Here is a 26,560-nt window from a genome sequence, read left to right as displayed (position 1 = left end):
GCAGGCACTGTCCTAAAACAAAGCAGGCTGCCCAGGTTTCATTTACAATTTCAGGGTGAATTTTGCACTCTTGAACCCAGTGTGCTTTGGTGCATGGATCCTCTCCAGTAGAAAGTTTCATCGAAGCTCAGCTACTCACTGAATCTGTGCTTGAGTGGACTGTTAAGTGTCCTGGCATTCAGGCTGCTGAAATGCAACTTCTTGAAGGCTCAAATCTTCATGTCAAGCTTCTAATTTACCTCAGTCACTGACAGGCTTTCATCTCATTCAGATAAGCTGTTCTCAGTGTTTAGAAAGTCATCCTTACAGCCCAGTCTAGCTTCTCTGCTGAGCCTCCTAGCCCAGTGACAGTTTTATAGCTTTCGCCCCTACTGTGGATGTGCCAGGCCCAGAAGGGCAATCCTCAGTACTCAAATCAATAAATTGTGCCCCAAAGTTGTGAGTTTTGTCCAAAAGTTGTAAGCTCAGATAGATTACTTAGGGACAACTTCAATTTCCCTTAGTCCATATTTCCCTATCAGTTGCTGGCTGGAGATCTACGCTTTAGAAAGAAGGAAAGAACAAAGACATTAATTCCCTGCTCCAGGATACAGACCTGCAAGACATCGGAAATCCGTAAAATCCTGAGCTGGCACCACCCCCAGCCCTGGAGTCTCAGTCTCCACTGAGTGAAACCAGGCGCCATGGCTCATCAGCACAGAACAAATGCAAACTTTATTGTGTAATCACTGTTGCTGAAAGAATTATCTATTCTTTACCTCTGTGAGAGCGTGAGAGATTAAGTTTGGAAGCCTATTAGCAACCACTGAAATGCCATTGTTATCATTCACTGCTAATCATCACGCCTGGCTCTAATGCTCTTAATCAGAGTGGTTGACGCTTGGGCTCTAAATCAGTCGGCCAAGAGGGAGAGAGGTGGAAAATGCCTATGGCTCTTGCATGGGGCTGGCATTTTCTGCTCATGGCAGCTTTTGAGTCAAAGAAAGACCCCAGTAGCAGGGTGGGAACTCCTGGCAGATGCTTCCAGATCCCTAACTGATTGCAGCTAGTCTTGGCTGTACATTTAAATGGCACAGGGAGATAGTAGAAAAGCTCCCTGTCATGAAACATCGCACACAGGACTAACAGACATGCTGAGGAAGCCAGCCCCTGGTCAGAGAAAATGTTTCTTGGGGTCTTTTTGGAAACTCTTGCCTGCCAGCTGTTAATGGATGGGGCTGAACTGCAGTCTGCATGTTAATGAGCCTATTATGAGCAGCACTTTATCTTGTGACAAAGGTGGATTTAATGGAGTTGAAAGGTTTCCCAGAGTAAATTCTAAATGTCCTAATAATGCAATGAAATCTCTATTAGTGTATTTATTAATTACAACACAGCCATGTTTCAGCAAGGCTGTTTCAGCGCCCCAGTATGTGACTTTCCCAGTAGAGAAAGCTCACAGGATCGTGTCCTGGAACCTGAAGATGAGAACCTGCAGCCTGTGTCACAGCCCTTCTAGAAACCCTTAACATGGTATTCCTTATCTCGTCTTGCACTTTTACTTTCACTCTACTTTATCTGGCAGTAATTCTAGCCTTTATGTCTATGAGGAGCCCTGAGTGCTTATCACCCAAATGCTTCAAAACACCTCCTCAGCCTATGTGTCACTGTCACAGTTCTGGAGTGGGATGAAGGGTCATCTCGTGTAGATTTGGGCCATATCTCACAGCTCCCCAGTTATACTCCGTTGTTTCTCTGGGCTGTTTTGATGAGGCTTTACCTGTACCATGAATCTTCCAGCAAAAGTGATGGTCATGTCAGCTCCCTCAGTGCCTGCTTTTACAAGGTACTATGGCACATACCAATTGTTATTCTTTGCATGCCTGGGCTCAGATCCTTTAAAGTTCAGGTCAATCTCAAGGCTAAGATGAATTCCTTGTCTCAGGACTTATGCTGTCTTTTTTACACTAGTGGTCAGAGGACTCTTCTATCTTAGATGCTCTGGCTAGGTTTCCATGAAGATTGTTCAAAGGAGAAAGGGACCATGATCATTGTTTTACAACACTGTTAGATAGAGGACATCTCTCTTTGTCTTTCAGGGTATGATTTGCATTGATAGTGAATGTGAATGACTGCAGGCTTTCTGTGGGTTTGCTGGAGTCAAGCTTTTGAACTCTTCCCTCTCCCAGGAACTAGCACACTCAGAGGTGAGAAAAACAAGGTGTGGAATTAACATAAAATTCTGGCATGGTATCATGATTCACAGTATCACCTGGGTTTTTTGTTTCTGTGCTCATCACCTTTGTCTCTTATTGAATGGCATCTGTGCACAGAATACTTGTGTTTTCAATCCACATCTCATTTGACAACCATACACCTTTTGAAAAAAAATGCTAATACAACAGCTCACAACTTTTCACTGACAAGGAGGATATGATCTTTCCTACCTCTACCAAAGAACCCAGTTGAGAAACTTGTGGTGAAAAGAGCTGCACAGATCTATAGGAGATGCTTTCCTTGATGCCAATGGGCTCATTGGTAATTTTAAAGAAAAGGTTTAAAAGTCTATTTCAGTTGGAAGTGGGGACTAAATAATCTCCCTCAACCCAGTTTCACTCCAAGCTCTCAGCTGCATTGTAATTAACTTTACTATCTGCAACAGTATAAGAACGTTTTCAGTCAAAATAAGAAAATAATGCTTCTTCTATAGTACTTTATATCCAAGACTGAATTATCATATGATCCTCCTGCCTGTTTCTTTCCTTTGCTGTGAAGGAGCTTGTCTCTGCTGACAGCAAGCAGTGGTGGGACAGAAAGACTCTGTATCCCTGGCCCTGACTCACTGCCCGCTCCTACGCACTCGCGCTGTCTCATTTGAAGACACCATGAAGGAGGCCGTCCTGCACAAGCCCTTCTTGGTGGCAAGCATGCCTAGCTAAGGAATTACTGATCTCATCGGAGGTCCAGCAAGTTTTAATACTCTATCTAGAAGAAAAATGGCTGCATTTTGGTCTTCTGAAGAAAGGGATTTGGGGGCATTCCATCATTTCTTTAAAGTGAAGAAGAAATTGCTCTGAACATGGAAAGTGCCCTGTTCAGATCTGGACCATGCCTGGACTCACATGCCATCATGTAACTGTGAACTCCAACGTCATCGCAGAAGGGTGTCATTACAGAAGGAGGTCAGTCCTGATCTACACATTTCTGAGAAACAAAAGGACCATGACAGATCTGGGTATCTCTGTGCTACCACTCTTCTGAGAGTAAATCTCAGGAATCCTGGCAGACGTCACAAGGGAAAAGATTAGCTTCCTGATGTTTGTCAAAAGTGATCAGAGAGGCACATTAAACCACAAATAGAGCCATTTGTATTTCTAAATCAGTCCTGAATGTGGTGGTTTTTCTGGAAAATAGAAATAATATAAATTGATTTGTCAGCTCTTGTTTAGATCCCAGCCTGTTCCACAGCAATACATTGAGAAGAACTGGTTGAAATAATTATTCTCGACTTATGCAATCATTCTTTTTATTTCTGAAGGCTAATGGAGTGAAAACATGCTTTCCAGACCTTTGCTAATGACAGAGTCAGAAATAATGATCGGGGACCCTTATGTTCCTCTCATAATGAGGAAAGCAACACAAAATGATAGGGATTTGAGTCCTCAGCAATCACTTGTTCTTTATTTAAAAGGCAAATGGAGCATTCAGACGAGTTCTTTAGGTTAATGGAGCCACAAATAAGGTTTTGGGGCAAGAATTTTTCACAGGTAATGCAATACAGGCAGTCACTTCTCTGGAGGACAGAATTATTTACAGATGTTGAAATTTCTCTGTCACAGAGAAGCAACCTAAAAGCCAACACTGTGAGGACAAGCCAAAGTAATCCTTTATTTCTCATTGCCCCAAGTCTGCGCACAAAGTGCCCTGTGCTGCAGAAGCACCACATGCCCAACCTGGGTGTCAGCTGCTGAAGTGGTACAGCATGGTCACAGGAAATCAGAGCCCCAAAAAGATTCAGAGAAGGGAACACAGTAAATTTGAAAATCACTTCTCATGTGCCTGTCACCTGAACCTCATGTCCCTCTGCCGTGCACTTTCCTGTCCCCTACCCGTGTCCAAGCCCATATTCTGGCACTAACCCAGCTCACACAAGACCCCCAACAAAATGAAATTACCTAGAGACTCCTGTTCCACTGTTTGCAGGGGGTCATGAGACTGAACAAAGCCTAGGAGGTCCCTCAGAGGAGCCCTAAGTAGGAGCTCAGGCAGTTTTATCCCAAGGGAGGAGAGGGCAGAGGTAGTCATCCACGCAATCATCAGCTTCAGAAAGAAGGAGTAGAGTGTGAGAAGTCCCCCATACTCTGTGCTGATGGTCAGATGCAATTTCCTTGACATCTGCTAAAAAGAGCAGGAAGAAGTAAGAGCCTGGGAAGACATCTCCCCTGCTGGGTCATTCTTGCTAAGGAGATTTTACCTGTTTCTTTCTCACAGGCTGGTGAAGGCAGTGGCAAAATGGAGCCCCCATAACCTTGGAACAGCAGTTCAGGTCTAGCACTCCAGAGGCATCTAATTTTTCGCTACATCACCACATGAAGCAGGTTCATGTTTCCTTTATAGTTCTTGTCATACTCATCAGTACTCCTGTAAATAGACCTGAAACAACATCCATAGGCTGGGGACTTTTAGGGAAAGGGGCCTAACTCCTTGGTTGCTAGTGCCACAAAAGTTAATTTTACATCACCCTTCTAGTGCAGCAAGAAGAGAACCACCTGCAGATTCAGATGGTTAAAAGAGTCCAAATGCAGGTATACCCATATCATTAATTACTCAGCAGGGGGAGGGGGAGGCAGTATATAATCCACTAAATAAGTTTTGAAAGATGCATGATTAGTACAATTAACAGTGTCTCATTCCTTTCAATATGAAACCATCATGCAGGAAAAGACTTTTTTAACAATCACTATGATATTTATAGATGGGTATGTATCAAGAAGCAGTCTCCTGGAAAGAAAGAGAGAATAGTTCACAGATACATTTGTTTTTATCAAAGCCTGCTTAGCCTGTTAGAAAAAGAAATTTAAACCCATTGATCTGTCAGGGTTAACAACAAGAGAAGCACGTCTGAGAAATTGGTTCAATATTCAAGACCCTATTTTAATAAAGCTGTTTTTCCCAGGTTGTGATCTCGTCAGCTCTCACAAGCTTAGTGGCAGGAGCTTTTTGAATGTGTTCAGTGGGGTGCCATGAGCATGTAGAGGAGCATCTTGAAATGATGGGGTCTCCCCATGAGACTTGCTCCCTGTGCTGACTGGTCCTGCAAGACAGGATTTGAGCCCAGCACCCTGGTTGACATCTGCCTGGTGTAGTGATCCATGAAAAGAGATGTGGAGACAATGTACTCTAAATCTGTAACCATAAAATATTCCACAAGACTTTGTGGGCTCACATTAGAGTAAGTGATTTCAAGGAGGAAAAAAAAACCTACTAAAGTAGAACATCTATCAATGGATCCAGCTTCATACATGCAACTTCTCTGTTAAGATTTTTGACTTTCACTCAAGATCCTGCATGAAATCAGGATATTGCTAATAATTAACTAGAAATAGACACCCCTCCCCTTTATAATCTTTACATTTTTCTATAGAAATATGAGGTTTTGATGCTGTAAAGCAAGTACAAGCCAAAGAAATTCTGCTACTGTGACTTTCCCTACCGTGCCCAGGACAGTGTGAGATGCTAATCACCCTTCAAACCTCGCAGCATGAAGACTGAACCTTGAGAGTCTATAAATGAAGACCCAGCTGTAGTAAGCTGGGCTCGTGGCTTGGACAGATGGTACGAGGCTGCCCACATAATGAACTGGGAAGGGCAGTTGTCCAAGAAAGTGCTTCAAGTAACTTTAAAGCAAGCACATTTGACTTGGTGTAATTTATCAGCCAAGGTATGAATCTTTAGTCCCAAGCAGAGCACCAGGCTCAGGGATGATGTGAGCTGCTCTAATCAGCTTGCCCCCGGGTAGGAGAAGCACAGAAGGAGAAGGGTGCTGTCAGCAGCAGAGTGACTGTACAGTCACCTCCACCAACTCTGATTCACTCACTGCTGGTACAACACTGTCACCCTTACCTGTAAGCAACTAACACAAGCATATGCAACCACCTCAAAACAGTCTGTGCAGGGAAAAAGACATTTGCAAAACAGTCAGTGATGGGATCCAAATGTATTACCCTAACAGATATTTCAAGATGGGAAAAAAAAAAAAAAAAGAGGAAAGAAGAGAAAACAAATCATGTGGAAGGGCTGCCATGAATAAGAGTTGACTGTATAAAAACTGGTTTCCCTGCAATCCAGGTGAATGACTTGGCATTTGGCAACATTAAGAAGCGTTTTATTGAAATGGGCACTGCAGACTGCACCATCCTATCTCTCTGTTTAACCACTCTGTCCCATCATTATTGGCTACTCCTTCAGTTTGTGTGTCATCCTCAGATTTTATCAGCAGCAATTTTATACTTATTTCAGGATCACCAACAGAGAAATGGAAATAACACTGGACACAGATTATTTCCTAAAAACCTCACTCCCATCAGTCACCATTCCCTACCTCTTTTGACTCAAATGAAAATATTGTGCTGGGACATGCTGAACACAGTGCAAAAGTACATTATCTCTCTGCAGTCTCTGTTGACAACTGAATTTGTAATCACATACAAAATGAAAGTTGTTTAGTAGGCTCTACCTCCTTGAAAGCCAAGTTGCCTGATATTAATTATATTTCCAGTTAGAACCTCACATTTCCCTGTGCACTATTTTGCCAGATATTTATTTCAAGTTGTTCAGCTTATAACTATCTTAACTGCTCCTGTTACATCCCTCTGAAGTAAAGAGGCAAAGTACTGGCAAAGTACTGGCAAAACCTATGACCTTTGCAGTCATCTGCAATATTGCCAGCACTCCCAGGTTCATTAAAAACAGATGTTTTCTGAGCCAACCCTCTCAAGACTCCTAGATATATTTTGTCCTAATAGATAATGTTTAGCAGACTCTTTGGTTACTTCTTCTGGGAAGTAATCAGCCTTGTCCAAGTCCATATGCTGTGGATTTTCAAATATAGAGTGGAAATCATGACATAATGTCTTTGACTCCCTGCCTTCATTATAATATCTTTAATTATCTCTGGCTGATAGTGCCAGCATTCCTACTGTTCCTACACCTACGGAAAGTCTTCAGTGCCTCTACCTTCTCTCACTAAATCAGAGGGTTTGTGTGCTCTGTTTAGCTGCTTCCTGCTCCAGCAACCCCTTTCCTGCTGCCTCTTTCCCCTCTCTGACAATGGAAGGGTGTTGTGTTGAAGGAACAGCACAAAGGTTCTGGAGGGGGATCACAAAGGATGCCTAACAATTGCTTTGGGATTCAGAGGCTTTCTGCAATTCATCTACAGCTCATGGGGCCAAAAACCCTTCCTGCAATTAGAGGGAAATTATGTGAAGAGAAAAATTTGGAAATTCCCATTCTCAGGGTATCTATGCTGTTGTACAGGGTTTCTGTCTGTCAAAAAAAAGGTAATGAAAACTAAGTTAATAGTTGGCACAGAGGCCATAACAAAGACAGGGACAGAAGTCATCACTCTAAACTATTAATTTTGTGTCTTTTTCCATTTCATTCATTTTTCTTTTTCCAAATTACCTGGCACATCTTGTCTTTATTGCCACATGCACAACTGAACTAAAAGCTTTGCTCTCAGAATAAATATCTACTACAAGGGCAAGTTTGTTATTGCAATAGCACATTCACCACACACACACACACACAGAGCGTTCTAATAACTACAGCTATATAGAGAAATCCTCTTAAATCAAAGAAATACCACAACAAATAATGAGAATGTTCAACAAAACTCTCTGAAGCAAACAGGGAAATAGAAAGATTGTTTGACCTTTTAATACTGTAAGTACATCTGGAGTGCCCAAGGAATGGCTGCATCCCACAGCCTCCTGAACAAATACCTGATGCCTCTAATAACATTGTTTTCCTGCATGTGTCTGTAGCTGCCACATGGCTCCTCTTGGCAGCAGGACAGGACAGCTGGGATTATATGGAGGAACATTTCCCAGCTGTTTTGATTTCTGTGGTGTTTGTTTTGTTTAGCTTGGGTTTTTCTTCCAGAACTGTGTCCATTGAGTAGGCTAAGTCATGGAATACAGCAGCCATTTCTTCTCAGTAGAGTGAGGTAATAGCAGAACACCAGGGATGCACACGTGCAGCCAGTCAGGGGCTACTTTGTTAGTCATGACAGCCTGAAGGAATAGCTGCAGTGAAGCACTTGTCCCTCTGGACAAGCTACCCTTCACTGAGAGAAGGAACATGAGCAGCCTGATCTCAGAGGTTTCCTAGTCCTGAAGAACCTGTGAGGGTCAGAGGGGAATTTTGATGAATGTCTGAGGCAAAGGCATGTTCACCTCCTCAGTATCTCTGTATGAGGGAAGCAACCTCCATAGGTTTTGGGTTCACCCCATGCAGAAGTGGTTGCAGAAAGAGGGTTCCTCATTGTCTGAGATGGGGGATGAGCATATACACTCTCCAAAGCACTTTCTAAGGACTTCCAAAGCATGAACTTCTCTTCTTGGTACAACCACACACAGGGCAAAGGCCACCAAGCTAATTCTGTTCTAATTATCATTCAAAGTGGAAGGAGAATAGCTGTGAAGCTGCTTTGCTGTACTGAAAGACTAATTTTCTGGGCACTGAAAGGTCTACTCTGGAAGCTGAGTTTGTTACCTGCACAGAGCTGCACTGTGCCATGAAGACTCATCAGCTCGTTAAGAGGGGCCAGAGCACAGCTCTGGGTCAGGTTTCCAACACAGTTCTGTTCCCACTGAGTTAAGTCTGTGAAACTCCAGTCTCAGTACCAAACTGTTTGGAAAATCAAGCCTGAATCCTGATTCTCTTGAAATCTGCCCTTTTTCCTGCTCTTCCAATTACTACTGATCTCCATATTTAAAAACCTGGTTGTGCTGAGAGGTGGTGTGATCAGGATGGTAATAGAAATAGATTTTTGGAGTCTGATGGGCTACATTTGGTTGAAACGTTTTTAGCCATCCTTTCTTGAAAGTAACATTAAGAATGAGAAGAAAATAGTAACATAGTGTTGAAAATGACAGCCAGAGAAGGCACAAGTGTTTCACTAATCTCTCATAATTCTCTGGCCATGTCAGAGGGAAGCCATGACCTACTGAGACTGTCAAAATGCTTTTGAGCAAAAATCACAAAAAAGAGAAACTGTAGGAATTCAGAGAAGGAGGTAAACTATTATTTTGATGAAACTTTAATAAAGGGAAAAGAAGTAAAGAATCAGATGGCCTATTTTCACCCTGGAAAACATTATATGCCTCAGGGTTCCACTCTGGATTCCACAGTTTAATTTGCTTGTATTTATGAACAATCTAGAAAGGACTGGAACTGAAATAGCAAAAATGCACCAGACACAAATTTTTAGGTGGGTGAGTAATAAGAATTATGATGGTGATGACACTCAGGAAGACCCTAAGCAACCAGATGACTGGTTCAGGTAACCAAATTCCAGTGCCAAAACACCAAAGATACGGAACATTGGAAAAGGGAAAAATACTGCTTGCACAGGAATCTAAATGAAAGTGGGAAATCTTTACTGAAAAAGCAAAATTTTCTTTACACCCATCCCATGATCTGTACCTGCAAACTGTGGAGGGCCCTCATGGCTGCAGAGTGCCTCCCCTTTAGCAGACGTGAGCCCAGAGTGCCCTGGTGGCTCTGAGCAGCAATTGTCCCTGTCACACCATGGGAGAGGCTGTGCCCCACAGCAGGACATCACCTCCCCTCCTGCCTCCCTCCCCCAGCTCACAGCCTGGGGCTCTGCCAGTTCACCCAGACAGGTCCTGCTCTGCAGTCTCTTGCCCACCACACATAAAGACACACATGGGGCCCTGAGGCACCCCTTGGGCTCTGTCTCAGTGAGGGGCACCAAGCAGGAGAGAAGAACAGAGTATGAAACATGAAAGAGAAAGAGGTTGTGATGTTATAAGGAGAGGGAAAATAAAGGATGGAGAAAGAGCAGGGAGGAAGAATGGTCAAGAGCTGGGGTTTGGGAGAGGACGCTGCACTGCAGGTGGATCAAAGATACAAAGGTGACACAAAGGGACAGACCAAGTCATCATTGTAGATATATCCATGTAGATTCAACCTGTGCATAAACAATAGCATATAGCTAAAATTAATTAAAAATTAAAAACTCAAAAATATTGGAGGAGTTCTATGTAAGCACTACAAATGCAGCTGAAATCCTACACATAATATCTCTTCATAGGCTCTAAAATTTCCTCAGGGATACTGCAAAAGTTAAATGGGGATATGGTTCCTGTTAAAGCAAAATATTAAGAAGACATCCTAGGGAAAGAGCAGAAGACAAAGCTATCAGCAATGGTTAGATTTAAAAATCACTACAATAAGAGTGCTACAAATGGTGCAGGGTGAAAAGGAGGCCAAGGAAAAGGGAAGCTGGGAGAGCATTCTGGACTGGCAACTCTTCCACCTTCTGAGATGCCTGAGAGTCCTGGGTAAGGCTGTGCTGACAAAAAGGGTGAATGAAAGGGTTAGAGACACAAGCTACTGCTCCAGTTGGAGTACGGCAGGAAAGGGCTGCCAAGGGATGGATTGTCTGCAAAAATAGCTTTCCTATAAGATCTTGCTTATCCTGACCATGACTGGGAAAGCTGGGACAAAAGTCAGCCAAGGTCAGCAATTTGGACTGAGGTGTGGATCAGAGTTTGTGTTGGGAGAGGTGCAAATCTGTCTGTATTTTTGAGTGGAGCTGGAAGCAGGCTGCCAAACCAATGCTTAAACTGCTGAAATAATTCATCTCCTGAGACCTTTTGTACAATAATGTGATGAAAGAAGGTGTAATCTTTAGAGTATACTCACTTTATCCCTCTTCCTTAGCTCATAATGTCAGGAAGAGAGACATGCATTGAAAAAAATCACAGCAAAATAATCAGAGATAGAAAGAAATATTAAATACCTTTTGCAAACAGGTGTTTAAGCCTATGTACTCATTGCTATAGTAGACCAAGGACATAAGGTGATTCAAAATGAAAATGTATTTGTCTACGGATAACATTAGTTTCCAGAGTCATGGGAGTTAATGATAACAACAATTTTCAGAGTATATTAAATGCCATCCTTCAAGACTTAATCCAACCTCTAACTATTTTGGGATCAGGATGAGATCTAATGGGGCTTGAGAACAAGGTTGAAAGGATTGATTATCCTACATCTGCCTGCTGTGAGGTTCTTACATCTTCCTCTGAAGCATGTAGTGCTGGCCAGGGTCAGAGGCAGGCAGCTGGATAGGAAGACACCCTGGATTAGCATGTTTGTACTCCCCCTGCTCTGCCTTGGCTGCAAGCTATGCAAGGTTTTATGTCTGTAATCCACAGCTCTCCTTGAGGACCACAGAGGGCCTCTGAAATGCTAAACAACCCAGGGAAAGAAGCTTACCTGAAGCCATCAGTAAACCCAGCAGTCAAACCTCTGGCACAGATTTTGGCTTCTTCCTCTTCTAAATGGCTCAAGGTTTGTATGTCTTTGTTTTCAGCCCTGTATCTGAAAGATAAAGGAATTACAGGATTTCTTTAATCTTTGTGCTCTCCCAGATAAGTGTATTAGAGGAATTTTGTAGGTTATGGAAATAATTATTTTGAATTAAAATTAAAGCTGCACCATACTGTGTTTATTGTTTCTTAGTATAGGGCACAACTGAGCCATGCAGCCTCCTATATCTGACTGCAGAAACATCATTCCTTTTGCCTAGACCTGGATAAATAAAATAGCGATGCTCATTTTCAGCAAAACCCTGTTTATATCTTGTTGTGATGCAGCACACACAGACCCCAAAATGTCTCCTTAAATAGGTATTTTATTTTCAGAATTTCATGGGGAAATTGATTTTGGCTTTCAAGCAGCAAAGAACTAGAGGTGTAACCTAGGGCATTATGGAATCAGCATGCCCAGTTATTGACAGAGGAGACCAATAATTGTATATTTGTGTAAACTTCTTTTAATGAACATAAGAATATCTCAACTGGCTTTACCTGAGCTCTCTGTAGCCAGTTTCCTCTAATTTAACCAGAGGAGAGATTGCTGCTACTGTCAAAGATAAAGAAGAATATTTTAAAAAGTGATAGTTAACAGGCAGACATGTTTCCTCGCGATGAGCATAGTTCTTGCTGGTGTCCACAAAATTTCCTTCCTACCTCCAACAGAAATACAGTTTTCAGAAAAGATCAAGCCCAGAACACACTCTAAATCTCACAGGCAATGATTTGTAAACCAAGTGACCATATTTCTGTAGTGCAGTGCTCCTCTACCTGAACAAAGGGATAGCAGGGAAGGTGAGGAGTACAATATGAACACCTCCCATCTCAGAACCTGTGGAGTCTCTCTGATTCCTCCTCATGGTGGTGTGAAGCCCTCCCTGAACAGAGCAGCCCACCAAGCAGCATAGCCCAGCACCAGCTGAACTACATTTTCACCTAACAACCCTAACAATCCTATCATAACTTTCTGAAAATCTCTCACTCTTAGCCTTGGCCCAGTCAACACTCAGGGAAATGCAATTTAGTTACCCTTTGTCACAAGGATTCCGCTCAAGTACCCCATCCAGATAAGCACTAATGTTGCCTCAGTTGTATTGCCTCAGTTTCTCTTGTCAGTCTTTTATTTTTCCCCATCTGCCTTTGGTAAGCTCTTTAGATTCAAGCACTAACCTCAGGCCAATTTTTTATTTCAAAGCTGGATTACTGCCTTAACTCCCTCTTCCCATTTTTCTACCACTTAGTTCAATGCTCTCTGACTGTGAGGATGTAACACAGCAACAAAGGACCAGGAAAAAAGACAAGGGATTAAGGTATAAATGGATCTAAATACTTAATAGCTGGAAGGAAGAAAAGTGTGACCTACCTTAATCAGAAACAAAGTGGTGACAATAGGCTGCAGCTGTCTTTGTACCAAATTATTTATTTGTTTGGTTAGCTGTATATTTATTTATTTTTGAGGCAGCAGGTATCAAGAAAATATGCTTGAAAAGGTTTCCTTCAAATGTGGATTCGGACATGATTTGGAAATTTTCTATACTTTGGAAATAATCAAGGCATCATTCAAGGAAAAAAAAATCAGCTTTATGAAGACTAGCTCACCAGACAGGAGGCAGTCGACAATTGCAGATTGAACCTACTGTGTGGAAATTACATAGATTTAAATACACCACAAGGATCTTTGTTGGCAATTCTTGAAACTTATCCACACGCCTTTAAAATTGCATCTTGAAGGTCCAGACTCTGGAGTTAAGGGATCATAAAAGTCTCAGCTTCCATCACAAAATAACACTAAATGTCAACAAGGTTCAGATATCAATAAAAAACCTCCCAACTTTCATCTATCTCTTTTTGACTTGTGATTTCTGAAGGCAAAGTTATGGGCATGGTGTACCAGCTTGTCTTTTGAATCTCTGGAGTGAGCAGTGCAGTACACATGGGGCTGCTGTAAATGTGCAGATCTCTCAAGGGTGTTGGCTGCATCCTTTACTCTCACTCCAGCTGCACTGGAAGAGGAGACAGAAGATTTGAATGGCCAGTGCAGACACCTAAACTTGTGCCACCTCCTGCCTTGTGGGAAATCTGCGAGGAAGACTTGTTCTGCTGAGATTTCTTGGTCTGCCTCAAAGAGAGTGTGCCTTTGGGGTCCCCCAGATTGAAGCAATGAGCAGCTGAGAGTGATGCATAGACTGCTTCAACCTATACCTTATTTGCTCCCCTCCTCTGAAGCACAGCAGCTTGACTCATCACTGTAGCTCATCTCAGTAGCCTCTTGAGCTCTGAGCTGGATTGGGTTTCCTTTAACAAATCAGCCTTCTAGCCCCCATTTTAACATTAATTGATTGGAGATGCTTTTAACTGTTCCTTCTGGGTGTATTAATTTTTTACAGATTGAATTTGGTTTGATGAGGCAGGAAACCTGAAACTATTCCTGGCATCTCCTGCATACTCAGAATAACCACTCTAATGCATTCAGAGCAGCACATAGCAACAGGGTGGTAACAGAGCAGGGCTGGGGACAGGGGGGCAGAAGAAATGGGGTAGGGTGAGCCTAGGTAGTCACCTATCCATTTCCAGAAGACATCAGTAAGTAATTGCTTACCCATTTCATCTTTTCTATTAAACACTCTTTTCCCAGCAATGCAGGCATTTTGATCAGGCTGGGGCTGCTGACATTAACAGATATTAAATATACTCAGGAGAAATATGATCAAATGTTTGAAGTGTCTAGTAAATGTGCTGTTAGCTGCCCTCCCAGGGAGGCTTAGTGCAAGCTATTGTGTTTTGCTGAGCAAGAGAAAGGCTGGAATATTAGACAAGGAATCCAAAGGCAATTTTATCAGCAGTGTTATGCAGCCCTGGAACACATTGCTTTTCTATTGGAAGCTTTTCTGTTACAGCCATCAAATTACTTGCTATTCTTAAACATTGAAATGCCATTTTGCATTTTAAACCCTCCTAGCTGGCATGTGTAAAGGATTGCTGTGCTCAACAGCAATACCTCCTTCTTCTGCCATTGTGGCGAGGTCTGGACAGGGCCAGCCCTTGATGCCCTCTTAAACCAGGCAAGGGTTTTATCCTTCCTGCTCACCCAGACAGGAGTGGGAAAAACACTTGGCCAAGTGCCTCTCTCATATAACCCTACTCAGGTCATTGTTTAGCCCTCAGATGAGGTTGACTGATTCCATTCCTAGCAAGGTACCCTGAATCACCAAATAAGTTTTGTCCATCTTAGAGAGTGTTTGTTTCTTCCCACAAGATTTGCTATCCTTTTATTTACAGAGATGCAGTACCAGCAAACCCCAACATTACAGCTCAACTGTTCTGCTCCTGGAGCAGAGAAAATAACAGATGAGAAGTTGATTGCCAGAAGAGAAAAAGAGTTGGCCACACCAGAAGTTATATAAAAGAACATCAGGAAAATAGACTGGGAGAAGATACTCCCTGAAAAAAAAAATATCTGTGGCTATTTCTCCTCTGCTTTTCAGCTTTTGGTTTCATAAGAAGGAGCTTGAGGCTGCTCCTTCCTCTTAGCACGGGAGGGATACTGTGGCTGAGCCTGTGAGACCTCAGTTAGGTTGGGCAATGTAAACACTCCCTTGCAGATGTTTTCTCATCCTTAAAGCAGCATTTCTGTCCTGCAGGACTTCCACAGGGCTATAAATAGGAAACCAAGTAAAAGGCCACTTTCTTTGGTAAAAGGCCAGGTTTCCCTTAGGGAAAAATGGCTGTTACGTTTTACAGAAGAAATTCCATTTATTGCTAACTAAATTACATAGATTAGTGACATGCACAGTATTTTTGGAAAGCATCCTCTTTCCTGTAAAACTTTCCAGTATATCCAAATAATACGTACACAGCTATGTCTGGACTAGATGCAGTCCTTCAAAATGCTTCTATCTAGCCAAAAGCTCAATTCAGCCAAACTGAAGGACCAGCTTTTATTTTGTATTAAAGAATTCAAATACCATTCTTCTGATATACATCCACACCTTACCTGAGGTGGTCAGTCCCAGGAGCAGCTTGAAGCCTAGGACATATCTGAGACCCAGGACTCCACATCCAAAGCACTCATATAGATGATCTGAATTCATCCTGAATTCATCCTGTCCACCTTTCCAAGAGGCAATTCTAGTGCCTTGTGAGAAAGGACCATCTCATCTGTCCAGTCAAATATGTTGTGTTGCTCCAGGGCACAAGTGAGGACAGCAGAGCCAAGCATCATGCTCTGGGGTCTCTGCACCCACCCAGCCTTTAGCACCTGCACGTGTTCCTTTTCTCCCTCCTCCCTATAACCTGGGCTGAACAGCTGAATCAGCCCAGAAGTAGCCCAAGGCAGTGATTCAACAGGCTAGACAGCCAGTGCAGTTGGCTGTCAGGGCATTGAGATTAGTCATTAGTTGGTCATGACACTCAACAAAGAACTGGCCAGTGCACTACAGGGGATTTTAACCCAGTGTTCAAGCACCAGCAAGTGCTGGCTTTGGTGAACCAATGGTCTCATTGAGAAAAGCAAGCTCTGGGCCCTCCTGTTTTTTAGAGCAGCATGCTTATTTTAAATTCAAACCTGCTGTCTTTTTCTGCTCCTCTTTTTCTATTGCTAAAAATGGTTTTATGACAGATCTTGATGGATATGAATTGTCTGCCATATGTTGTTTCCTTTCCTGACTGTTATCTCCATATGTCAAATGTACTTGGATCTGATGATCTCCATACAAATGATAACAAAACAAACAGACAAGGAGAGGCCAGACTACAGGGGAAACAGAATCCCTGTACCAGAGAACTGAAATACCAGCAGACAGCCTTTCTACAGGAGACTGTACTGTTTACATGCTGTCACTCAAAAACAGTGACTCCTTCTAGGCACTCTCACACATTAGTTGCTCTGTGCTATGACAGGATGTGTTCAAGGGGCAGTTCCCTGGGGTTCCACCACCAAGCTTAGGATATAGAAGTGAGAGACATAATAAATAAAGTTTGTTTTGCCTCCAGCATAACTAGTGCCAAGCTTTTATAATTTGGGAGGTTTTTTTCCTGGTAAATTGGGTAAATTATCAGAAGTGCCTCAAGTGACCTAAATGTACCAAATATTTGATCTCTTAAGTTCCTTAGACACTTAAGAAAATTGGATCTGTTCTCTCTTGCAGTCACTTATTTTCTCTTTTATTTTTTTCTTACCATATTGCCATTTTTGGGTATCTTTAAGACTTCTCCCACTCTCCAAGAGATCCAACAGCAAGGCATATTTAGAAAACACTGGATCATAAATACCTCATAATAAAAGATAGTATAAGGCTGGAATCCTACCATGTTGTCCTTAGTTACTTTTTCCCTAATGGTCCTAGTTTTGCTTTCCTAGAACAGACGTAGGAATTGCTGCTCATCCTTCAGGCTGTGCTCCCTGCAATGGGCATCTGTGAACATGGGAGTGCTTGGCCTAGCCAGTCTCCTTGTCATGTCTGTTGAAGAGAGGACAGGATATTCCAGGGGGATTGGTGACCCTGAGGACAGGTGAAGCCTTGCTCCAGAGTGCTTTCCTCTCCTCTCTCTGATGGGAGCTCTCTCTGACACAACACAGATCCAGAGTCACGTGCAGCCCCTGTGACCATATTGCATCACTGTAAAGGAATCATCTTTCCAATTGCAAGCATACCTGTAGCCCTGCCTCCTTCCTTCTGTGCCCAAACTTTCCTTAAGAGAGCTTGACACAGTGCTTTTCTTCCTGGCTAAATTGACAAGGAAAGAAATTGTTCCTTACAGGCCAAGGTAAATTTGTGCAGTTCCCGAGAAAGAACCCACCAGTAAGGTAAAAGTTAAAAACCGTATTTCAGGTATGATAGCTTTTGACTTCCTCAAGCTCCCCATCTCTGAATCTTCTTTTCTTTCTTTCTTCCCCTCACAATTATCTGACTGCTAAGCTGCTCAAGAAGGGAAGCACAGTGTTGGAAGAGAGATCTTTCCAAGGTTAGAGAAGACACCTTTCACTTTAACAAATGACAGTCTCCATCTGGTTAGCATCCCTCTCATGTGTCTGTAACAGATACAGGCAGAATTGATTATCTTTACTTCAGGCCTACTAATTAAAGCCCTGCTCTGATGTAATGGTATCACTAAAATTTCCACTTGGGTCATCTGCGTTTTTCTGTGGATCCTATTTTTTTTTTTCAAGACAAAGGAGATTATATTTAAGGGAGTACATTTTTAAGGGAGACCAGATTGCAAAGAAGTGAAAGGAGATAATGAGTCTAAACAACCAACACAAGGGAGTTTTAAGATCTAGAATAATTCAGGATTGAAGGGATTTTAGGAATCCATCTAAACCAAGCACAAGCTCAAAATCATCTTCAAAAGCAGTCAGGCTGCTGAGATCCCTGTTCAAAAGTTTTGAAAATTTTCAAGAAGCCTCACTGGAGACTTCCAGTGCTGGAATGCACAGCTTACAAGCTAATACAACAACCATATAAAGGGGGTTGTGGCTGGTATCTGTCTCCAGCTATCCTTTCAAGGCAAAACATGGAGAGCAGGCTGGGTGTGGCTGGTACTTGCTTGGAGCTCAACATCTACCCAAGAAAAATTTAAGGCCCAAAAGAGAAGCTGGTAAATTGGTGTTTCAAGCTTTTGTTCAACTACAAAGCACATCAAGGATGCTGACTCTTTGGGAAGTGTAACTCAGCCTGTACAGCCGTTTGGTGAGCAGAGAGGAGGGAAAAAGGTCTGTAACAATTCGCCTTGGAGAGCTGCTCTTGTGAGCCCAGCACTTCCCAGAGCATCCCTCATCAGAGGACTGGCCACACTGCTCTTCAAAACCAAGAGGGTTCAGGGATTTACTTGTCACTTATCATGCTACCAATATCTTCATTTGTCTTCCAGTGTTACACACACCTATTTTGCTAGATAATGTGGCTGCATCAAATTTCCTTCCATCTGTCCCATAAACTTTTCCAGGACTTTACTGAGAGATCCAGGTCTGCAGTACACTCAAGGGGGCAGTCACGGAGGGTACACAGGCAGAAATGAGCAGCAATGAGCAATCCAGGTCAGAGGAACAACAAACCAGGTCATGTCAGCTTCAGTGCCAAGGTGGATGCATTAAAATTGTGCTCTGAGTGCTGAGCCACTGCTGAAAGACATCTCACTGGAATGGGTGTTAATGCTTGTGTGAGCAGTCAGGCAAATGAAACCAACAGAACCCTTTGAGAAATGCCTCTTTCTAAAACTCAGGTTACTGCTTGCTAGTTTGAGTGTAGTTAACAGACGTCAAAGGTTCCTTGTAGCTCCTGGGTGAGCCCCTCTTTTCATAAACCTTGTCACCATTTGCTCTTGTGATGATGGCAGTCGCTCAGACCTTTGTCATCAAAGGGAGGGAGATTGCAGCAGACCTTTGAATAGTCAGGGAAAACTGCGATGTTTCTAAGAAGTTTCAATACACATATACTTTATTTATCATATTTACTAACGCCTGAGATGAAAAGCTTGCTGTTGGCTCAGGCCAATACTAAGCAGACTGGTTGGGTTGCCTGTCTTCTACTTTTTGGTTGTTAGTACTTGGGTATTTAGAATATTAAAAAGAAAGAAGAGTGTTTTTTGAGCTAGTTAAAACCATAAGTTGATCCAAACAGAGTGAATAGACAGTACAACATGCTTGCACACACTGCGGTTTTTCTTTGAGTAATTCTTGAACCAACCTCTCAAGTCTGAGATTTCAGTATTTAGCAGTAAAGTTCACACTTGTTAAAATTCAAATCTGCTGGGCCACTTGCTCATAAACCACAGAAGTGCTCTTCTTGGGAGTGCAATATAAGTAAAGAAATCAGAGATAGTGTACATAATTCAATTTAAATTCAAGAAAAATGACCCTGGCTAATTTTTCTTACCCATTCAGCTTTCCAGGGCTTTTGCCTTCTGACTGTGCTTTGACAGGTGCTCTGAAAGCAGCAACCAGTTAAACAAAAGGCATTGGGAGATGGGAGGGACTTAGGACCAGAAGGGATCACTTTGAGTGGACTGTGACCACCCCAGCATTAGGGCTGAAAGAAAGCAACCATTTCAGACCTTGACCACAGCCCAGTTATCAGAAGTCTGTCTGTCTATAAGGATTTACACAGTAAATAACTCCTAGTTTTGTCTCTGACCGTTAAGTACCAGTGTTATTGCCCTTGGGGAGCACTTAATGTCTCTATCTGTTTTAATTTCATATCATTTTGCACCAGTTCTTTAGAAATGCAATTTCATGCATTGCTTTGTTTCAGTCAGTATCATCTAGACAAATTGAAGTCACTACATACACAAGCTCCTTAAAGGTAATAATGCCCTGCAATGAAAAGAAAATATTTGACTGCTTCGTATGCTTGAACAGGAAGGAATTGAAAGGACCACTACCAACATCAGACAACCTCACCATTTAGTTTTATATTTCAAGAATTTGATTATGTTTTGTTGTCGAACTCTTGCAGCTCAATTCAGTACTGTTTTTACCAATATACAGTGCACTTCAAAGCTGCTGGTATAATTGCTTCTGTTTAGATGGTGCCCTTTAATCAACACAAGATCCTTGCACTACAGGCAGCATAGGTGGAACTCCTAGACAGCCTTGCCAAGCCAGAACCTTCACAGGCTCTAAAAAACCAGGCCTCTCTGTGAGTGGAAAATAATAGAAATCATAAAGCTTCCCTAATTAGTGCATTCAGTTTTGGTGCCATCTAAAGACTGAAGCATGTAAGTCTCCATGTTTAAAATTAATTCTACAAGACAGAGAGGAATCGTTGTAGTGCATAAGCAGAACTAGGAAAGATGAGAGAGGAGGAAATGAAACAGCAAAACGACCAAGGCACTAATGATTATGGCTAATAACAAGATGTTGCAAGAGCTAAATTGTCCAGAGAGAGACAGAGTTTATGTGTGTGTGTGTATGTGAGAGCATGGGACTAGAATTACAAGGGTGAACTCCCAAATCTCAGTGGAGCTGAGCAAGTTTTTTTAACATAAATAACTTCTTAAATGGAATTCATCTTATAGTCTATTTAGATGTCTGTTTACAGGTTTGAGATTTTTTTCTGAAATTAATTCACCATTTGAAATTGTATCTGAAAACCTGTTAATTAAGTGATCTACAATTCATTCACAAGGCAGTTTTGGAAAAATTCAGTACCTAAAATTGTGCGGTTTTGTATAGATTTCTAGATAGATTAATATCCTTCTCTATCCCTAGCTGCTGTGCCTCATTAATTGCACTGGTTTTCAAAGGCAGGATCTATTGCAAATTTAAAATTCACTGTCTGGAAAAAAACCACACGCCAGCTAAAATTCATGGTAAAATGTAAAGGATGAAATTTTTCCGTTTTCTAAAATTTCTGTGGGCCCATACACTCCTGGGAACTCTGGCTTCCACCTTCCCTCAGGAGAACATGGCAGGGACAATGATAACAATGTCCCAAAACAACAGAGGGCTTGCAAATATCACAGCAAAGGACTAGAGAAATCGACTTCTGGGAAAAGCAGCAGTTTGAGCCTACATCTCTTGACATGAGACATATTTAAGACAGATGTTTTGCATAAATTGAAGAGGTATCCCAAGCCAGGACAATCCCAGCAACCATTTGAAATCACAAATGTTGATGGCAAGTTAGTTAAAGAAATCCCTGAAATTTTTGGTATTTCTGTAGCATTAATGAGTGAAGGTATCCGGAGTTTAGGTGGTACATTTCTTTGCACAAATGAAGGATAGTCACTTCCCATCCTGCTAAAGCAGTACATCTCTAAATCCCCCAATATTTGTATTAAGGACAACAACACAGATACTACAGCATGTGACTGCAGCTGCTGAAGTTTAATTTTATTAAGTGACATCTAAGGAGGACAGAGTAACTTTCTGCACATATTTGAGATCAGAGTTGAAAAAGAGCAGTGTAAATGGTACCTAAATATAACAACTTGTCTGTATGGTGCTAAGCAAGTCAGAGGATCTGACTGCAACACAGAGAGGACTCACACGTGCCATACATCTTAAATATATTACAGGTGAATTCCTTGATTCAGATGCTCATAAAATGTGAAGTATAATTTAAAAAAAAAGTTTCTAATAGTGCAATCTACCAAGCCAAGGGACAGAATTGCCAGAAAAGGGGTAGAACCCACAATTTTGAGATACAGACATTCAGTTTGGTAGCTGCTCTGTCCAGAGGCATCTAGAGGGAAGGTGATTTGGTATTTTCCATGTATAGCTATGTTTTTCTAGCAGCCAGTGTTAGGGGGGAAAAAAAGAAACTTCTGTTTTCCTGAGGATAAAATAATCTAGTCTTTCAAATTCATTTCTATGGCAACATCAATGACTCCCAGAGAATGGGACAGCATGTTCTCCACGCCACTTTGTGCCCTGTCTTCAGACAACTCTTCCCCTGCTTGGCACCTCTTTCTGGTACTTACTGCTTCCTTGTCAATGGCAAACCTACATCCATCACTGCTGCTGTAGGTTGTGGCATCAGGCTAGACTCTGAAATTCATGGAGGCAGGACTGACAACAGGCAATAATTTAAATTAATTGAGATTTCCCTCCTCATTTGGAAACAACTCAGGGAAAACATAAACCTTGTCATGTTTGAAAGATGGCTTAATACTACACTCCTGAATGAGACATGACTGCGTCTTAATCGCACTGAGTGAAACTTGTCCTGTTTGTATTAAGGGTTTATTATTATCTCTGATATTTCTCCCATTCCAAATCCTATGTGCATCATTTACATGGGATTTTTAAATGGCAAAGCAAAATCCATTTGGAGAGACATTTTCCCATTTTAATAACATTTTCACACACATCAGCTAAGTCAGTTACTGTTGCAAGCTCAGCCTCCCTTTTCTGCAGTGATCAAAATTAAATGCCAGCTGATCTCCTGGGAGGCTGCAGACTGAGCCCAGCACAGCAAGATGCTGTGGTAGGTACTGATGCTCTCAGTGAATCCCATCCCTACGTATTCATGTGTTTAGCAGTAATTCAACACCATGTTCTTGCAGAAATCACAGAATCCTAGTCCAGCAATTTTTCCTGAGGGAGTTTCTTTATACCCTGAGACCAGACTTCAAACCACCTTGCAAAGTGCCAAGTTAGAACTTGCCTCCACAGCAGATCAGGTGAAGAAGTGGCCCTGAAGTTAACACAGAAGCTTAGAGGTAAAGATGGGAGGTCTTTGCTGTCAAGAACCTAAGAAGCAGATGTCAAATTCAGCTTTTGCTCTTGTTTGGACAAACTCAATGATAAAGCTTTTATTTTTCAAGAAAGATCAGAGTATAACTGCCTTTTTTTCTCCTCCCCACAGAACAGGTCTCTCCCTGTCTCTGCTGTAAGGAGCTGAAAGCAGAACTAGAAAGACCAGAGTGTAACCTCCCTAAGTCATGTCCAGCAGTGCCTGGCTTAACCAGATCTGGCCAGAGTTCATCCAAAATAAACACTGGGGACTCTTAGCACCAGCTGTGTCTTTTTACGGGTAAGGTCCTTACTCCTAAGTGCTGTGATCACATATACCATGCTCATTTCCTGAGGATAATAGCCCACAACACCAAACTATTCAGGAACCTGTGCCATCAGGACCTATGGATTTGAACTGACCAAAAGTATATACATGTTCTTCTGAGGACACCAGAGGAAAACAACCTCACTTGCAGAAGCAGGAAATACTCTCACATCAGGGGTTCTTCAGTTACTACCTCTTTTTATCCCCCAAGAATATCTGTCTTCTTAATAACCTGAGCCTGAGCCCCTACACTTCCATAACAGAGAGCATTTGCTGTGAGAGTAATCCTTAAGGGAGGGTCACACAGAGTTTTTTACAGGACTAGAAACCATTCCAGGAAAAAAATTAAAAAACAACAACAACAAAAATCCCCAAACAAAAACTAAAACAACCCCACCCAAATATGCAGGATCACTGTATAATAAAAGACGTTTCATCCTTGCTGAGGTGTGAAATGGATCAGAGGCCACACAAGTGCTTTAATTTTTTTGTGAGTGCCTGCAGAATCCTTTTTCATCCATTATGTTATAGGTGATCACAGGACACCCCAAAATTATTGAGGGTGCAAACTGGCACTGTTATAATTCCTACTTGAGCTCAGATTGTGAAAAATTAAATTTTGTTTGCAGGTTGCAAGTCAACAAGGTCATGGGAAATTTTATACCTAGTAGCTATACCTGCTATTTTATACCTAGTAGCTTTCTAACTTTATGCCAGTTTTGTTGCATGAGTATTGTGCTCAGTCTCAGTAATCCTGTCTTCAGACAAGAGGCAGAAGAACTAAGGAAATGTGCTATCATGTTTAAGCATTTGCTAGTAACAGTCTGTGATTGGGACTATTATAGCATCTGAGCTAGTCTTGCTTTGCACCTTGCACAAGGCATTCATGGTTGAACAAAGAACATACAAAATGCTACTCTTTGGATTTGGCAGCATGTTATAGGCATTTGGCACAAGCATAAATTTCAGTGTAAAGTGCAAGGCAACAAAGAATCCAATCTCATTCGCTCCACAAAGAAAAGAGGAAAAAAAGAGAAGAGTATTTTGCACTTACCTAATGATCAAATTTGCCAGGGCTGAAGATCCTTTTTTTTTTTTTAATGTTCCTATCAGCCTTGCTTTTAAAATGGAAAGAATTGTAGCTGAAGGCAACTAATAGCTTACAGGGTTAATCTCAGCAGTGGGATTTGAATGAGGAGATGAAAGAAGTCTAAAGGGAATGAAATCCCCAGACACAGAACTGTGATCCTTTTGGGAATCATTCCCGTAGGGCCACTTAGCAACAGGCCACCATCCAAGCACAACACCCCTGAGAGCAGAAGAAAAACTTTCTTCTTTTTATTTTGCCCTCTCTGTTGAAAATACTGTTTTCAGCTTATTCCCTGGGGAGTCAGAGGCTCATCAGGAAGAAATAAAGCTGGCCAGTCTGGGAGTGATTGTGTCTCATGTTCTGCAAAGGCATACATTTCTCTTATCCCCAGGAAGAAAATTGCCTCATTTTATATTCAGATTCAAATGTACTGAAATTATAAGCAGTAGAATAATTATGTTCAACATGGCACACTAAATCTGACCTTAGTAAGACAGCCTGGTGTCCTTAGATGTTATGGGACCGGCTCCTTCCATTTGCAGACCTGGGGATCATTTCTATGTTCTCCCTGCAGTGAAAATAAGTTGTGTGCTTTTTGCATCCATGTGCTCTGTGTGACCCAGGGGCTAAAGCAGTAACTCATTCAGTTCTGTTGTGTCTTAGTGATGGCTTGGCCAGTGCCACTAACATAGCTACAGAGAAAGTAAACATTTACTTAGTGAAATAGACACAGCTGTGGAGATATCTTTAACCCTTATTAGTTTGGTATTGAATCTTAACAATGCTATAACAGTGACACAATGAATTTGAATTTGAATGTTGGTGGCTCCACTTTTCACAAAGGTGTTTGGTATCAAAACCTGTCACAGAACAAAATCTACCAGCCTCTTCTCTTCTGACCTCCAGGTCACATTGATATTCCAGTGCTACCTCCACACATCTCTGCTAGCCCTACTGTTGTAGCGTTGAGCACCCCACACTGTGCAGACAACTCATTTTTCTGGCGGGATAGGTGTAACACAAAACCATCACACCTGTTGGAATGGCTTGCACTTGTTTGGAAACCTCCCTGTACTTAGAAGATGGAAAGCCGCAGGATGGGAGGGAGCGGGAGGAACCGATCTGTCCAGGACATATCCTTTGGAACCTGCAGATGTGGTTTTTAATCCCGCTTTTCCTCAGGGATCAGTTAATCAAAAGTACATAAGAGATGAAAATCAACACATCAGCTTTCTCCTCAGTAACAGGAGCAGCTGGAGAGAAATGTGTGGATATAACTTAGATCTAACGACTATGTGCCAATTCTACTCCCCAGAGAGATGCATATGAAAATTTGGTTAAGAGCTTTTCCCCACCCTGTCACCCCCCTTTCCCTCATAGACAAGGAATTAAGGTTTTTGCAACTAAATATCAGAAAACAGGTTATTAAAGTGCTTTCTTCTGGAACTTATGAAAACATTGCTTATTACCAGTTCAGCTTTCCATGTAATTTTGGATTTCTTCAAACCAAGGACATGAGACGTGCCTTAAAATTCTGAATTGCTACTTGCTAGATGTAAAAGGTGACACTCTAGCATTTCCTTCACAGGGATGCTGGAAGGATAACACTCCAAATGCTTGAAAGGTGTTCAGAGGTTGAGGGTATAGATATTGTAGAGTATGAGGAAATACAAAAAGAACTGACTTATTTTGTCTTTATTGAGAAATAGCATATATATGCATCAGACCAGGAGACTTGGAGAAGGTGATGGTGGAAAAAACACTTTCCTTCTCAGTACCTCCATCTCTCCAGCCATTGTTTGGGAACAATACTGCTGACCTTACTGAGGAGCTGAGGAGATTGGGAAAGCTGAATTCACTCACGTGCAGAATGCTTCACGATTTGCATCACAGATCATGGGTTAGAATTAACAGTGTCATTGTCCTCGTGCAACCCCAGTGCAGCTGATTCGGAGTCTCTCATATTTCAATGTTAAAGCAAGGAAAGCAAAAGTCAGTCCTGCCTTAACCAGCCTTGAGCAAACTGCCTGCCCTTTCTGATGTACACACCTTGGAAAAGGATGACATGGCACACTGGAGCCCTTGTGTCAAGGACAACCACACAACACGAGGTTGCCTCTGCAATGGTGACAAGCCTTACCACCTCTTGCATGAAGCCCCATCACTGTTCAGTGAGCTCTACAAAACAAACCACAAACAGAAACAGAGCTGACAAAAGACAAAACCTCTGTTGTACCTTTGTCCTCCAAACCTTCCCTGGCTCACCTGGCAGAAGTTCCTCAGTGCCTTGATCTGCCTTGGTGAGCCTGGCAGGACTGCAGATGCTTCATGGCAGTTTGTCATTCAGCGTTGCAGGTCAG

General features: G+C 42.1%; 1 long non-coding RNA gene across 1 annotated transcript in view; it reads right to left on the bottom strand.

Annotated features, from left to right (window-relative positions):
- The window catches only part of LOC134547783 (uncharacterized), a 61,108-nt gene extending 36,282 nt beyond the window's left edge, over positions 1–24,826 (bottom strand). Inside the window, exons 1-2 of the long non-coding RNA XR_010079603.1 lie at positions 24,685–24,826; positions 11,509–11,613 (exon numbers count right to left, since the gene is read on the bottom strand). This is a non-coding gene — a long non-coding RNA (uncharacterized LOC134547783). The remainder of the gene's footprint in view (positions 1–11,508; positions 11,614–24,684) is intronic.
- Positions 24,827–26,560: the final 1,734 nt, after the last annotated feature.

This window comes from Prinia subflava, chromosome 2 (assembly GCF_021018805.1).
Source record: "Prinia subflava isolate CZ2003 ecotype Zambia chromosome 2, Cam_Psub_1.2, whole genome shotgun sequence".
NCBI classification, from domain to species: domain Eukaryota; kingdom Metazoa; phylum Chordata; class Aves; order Passeriformes; family Cisticolidae; genus Prinia; species Prinia subflava.
This window is presented reverse-complemented; position numbering and strand designations above follow the sequence as displayed.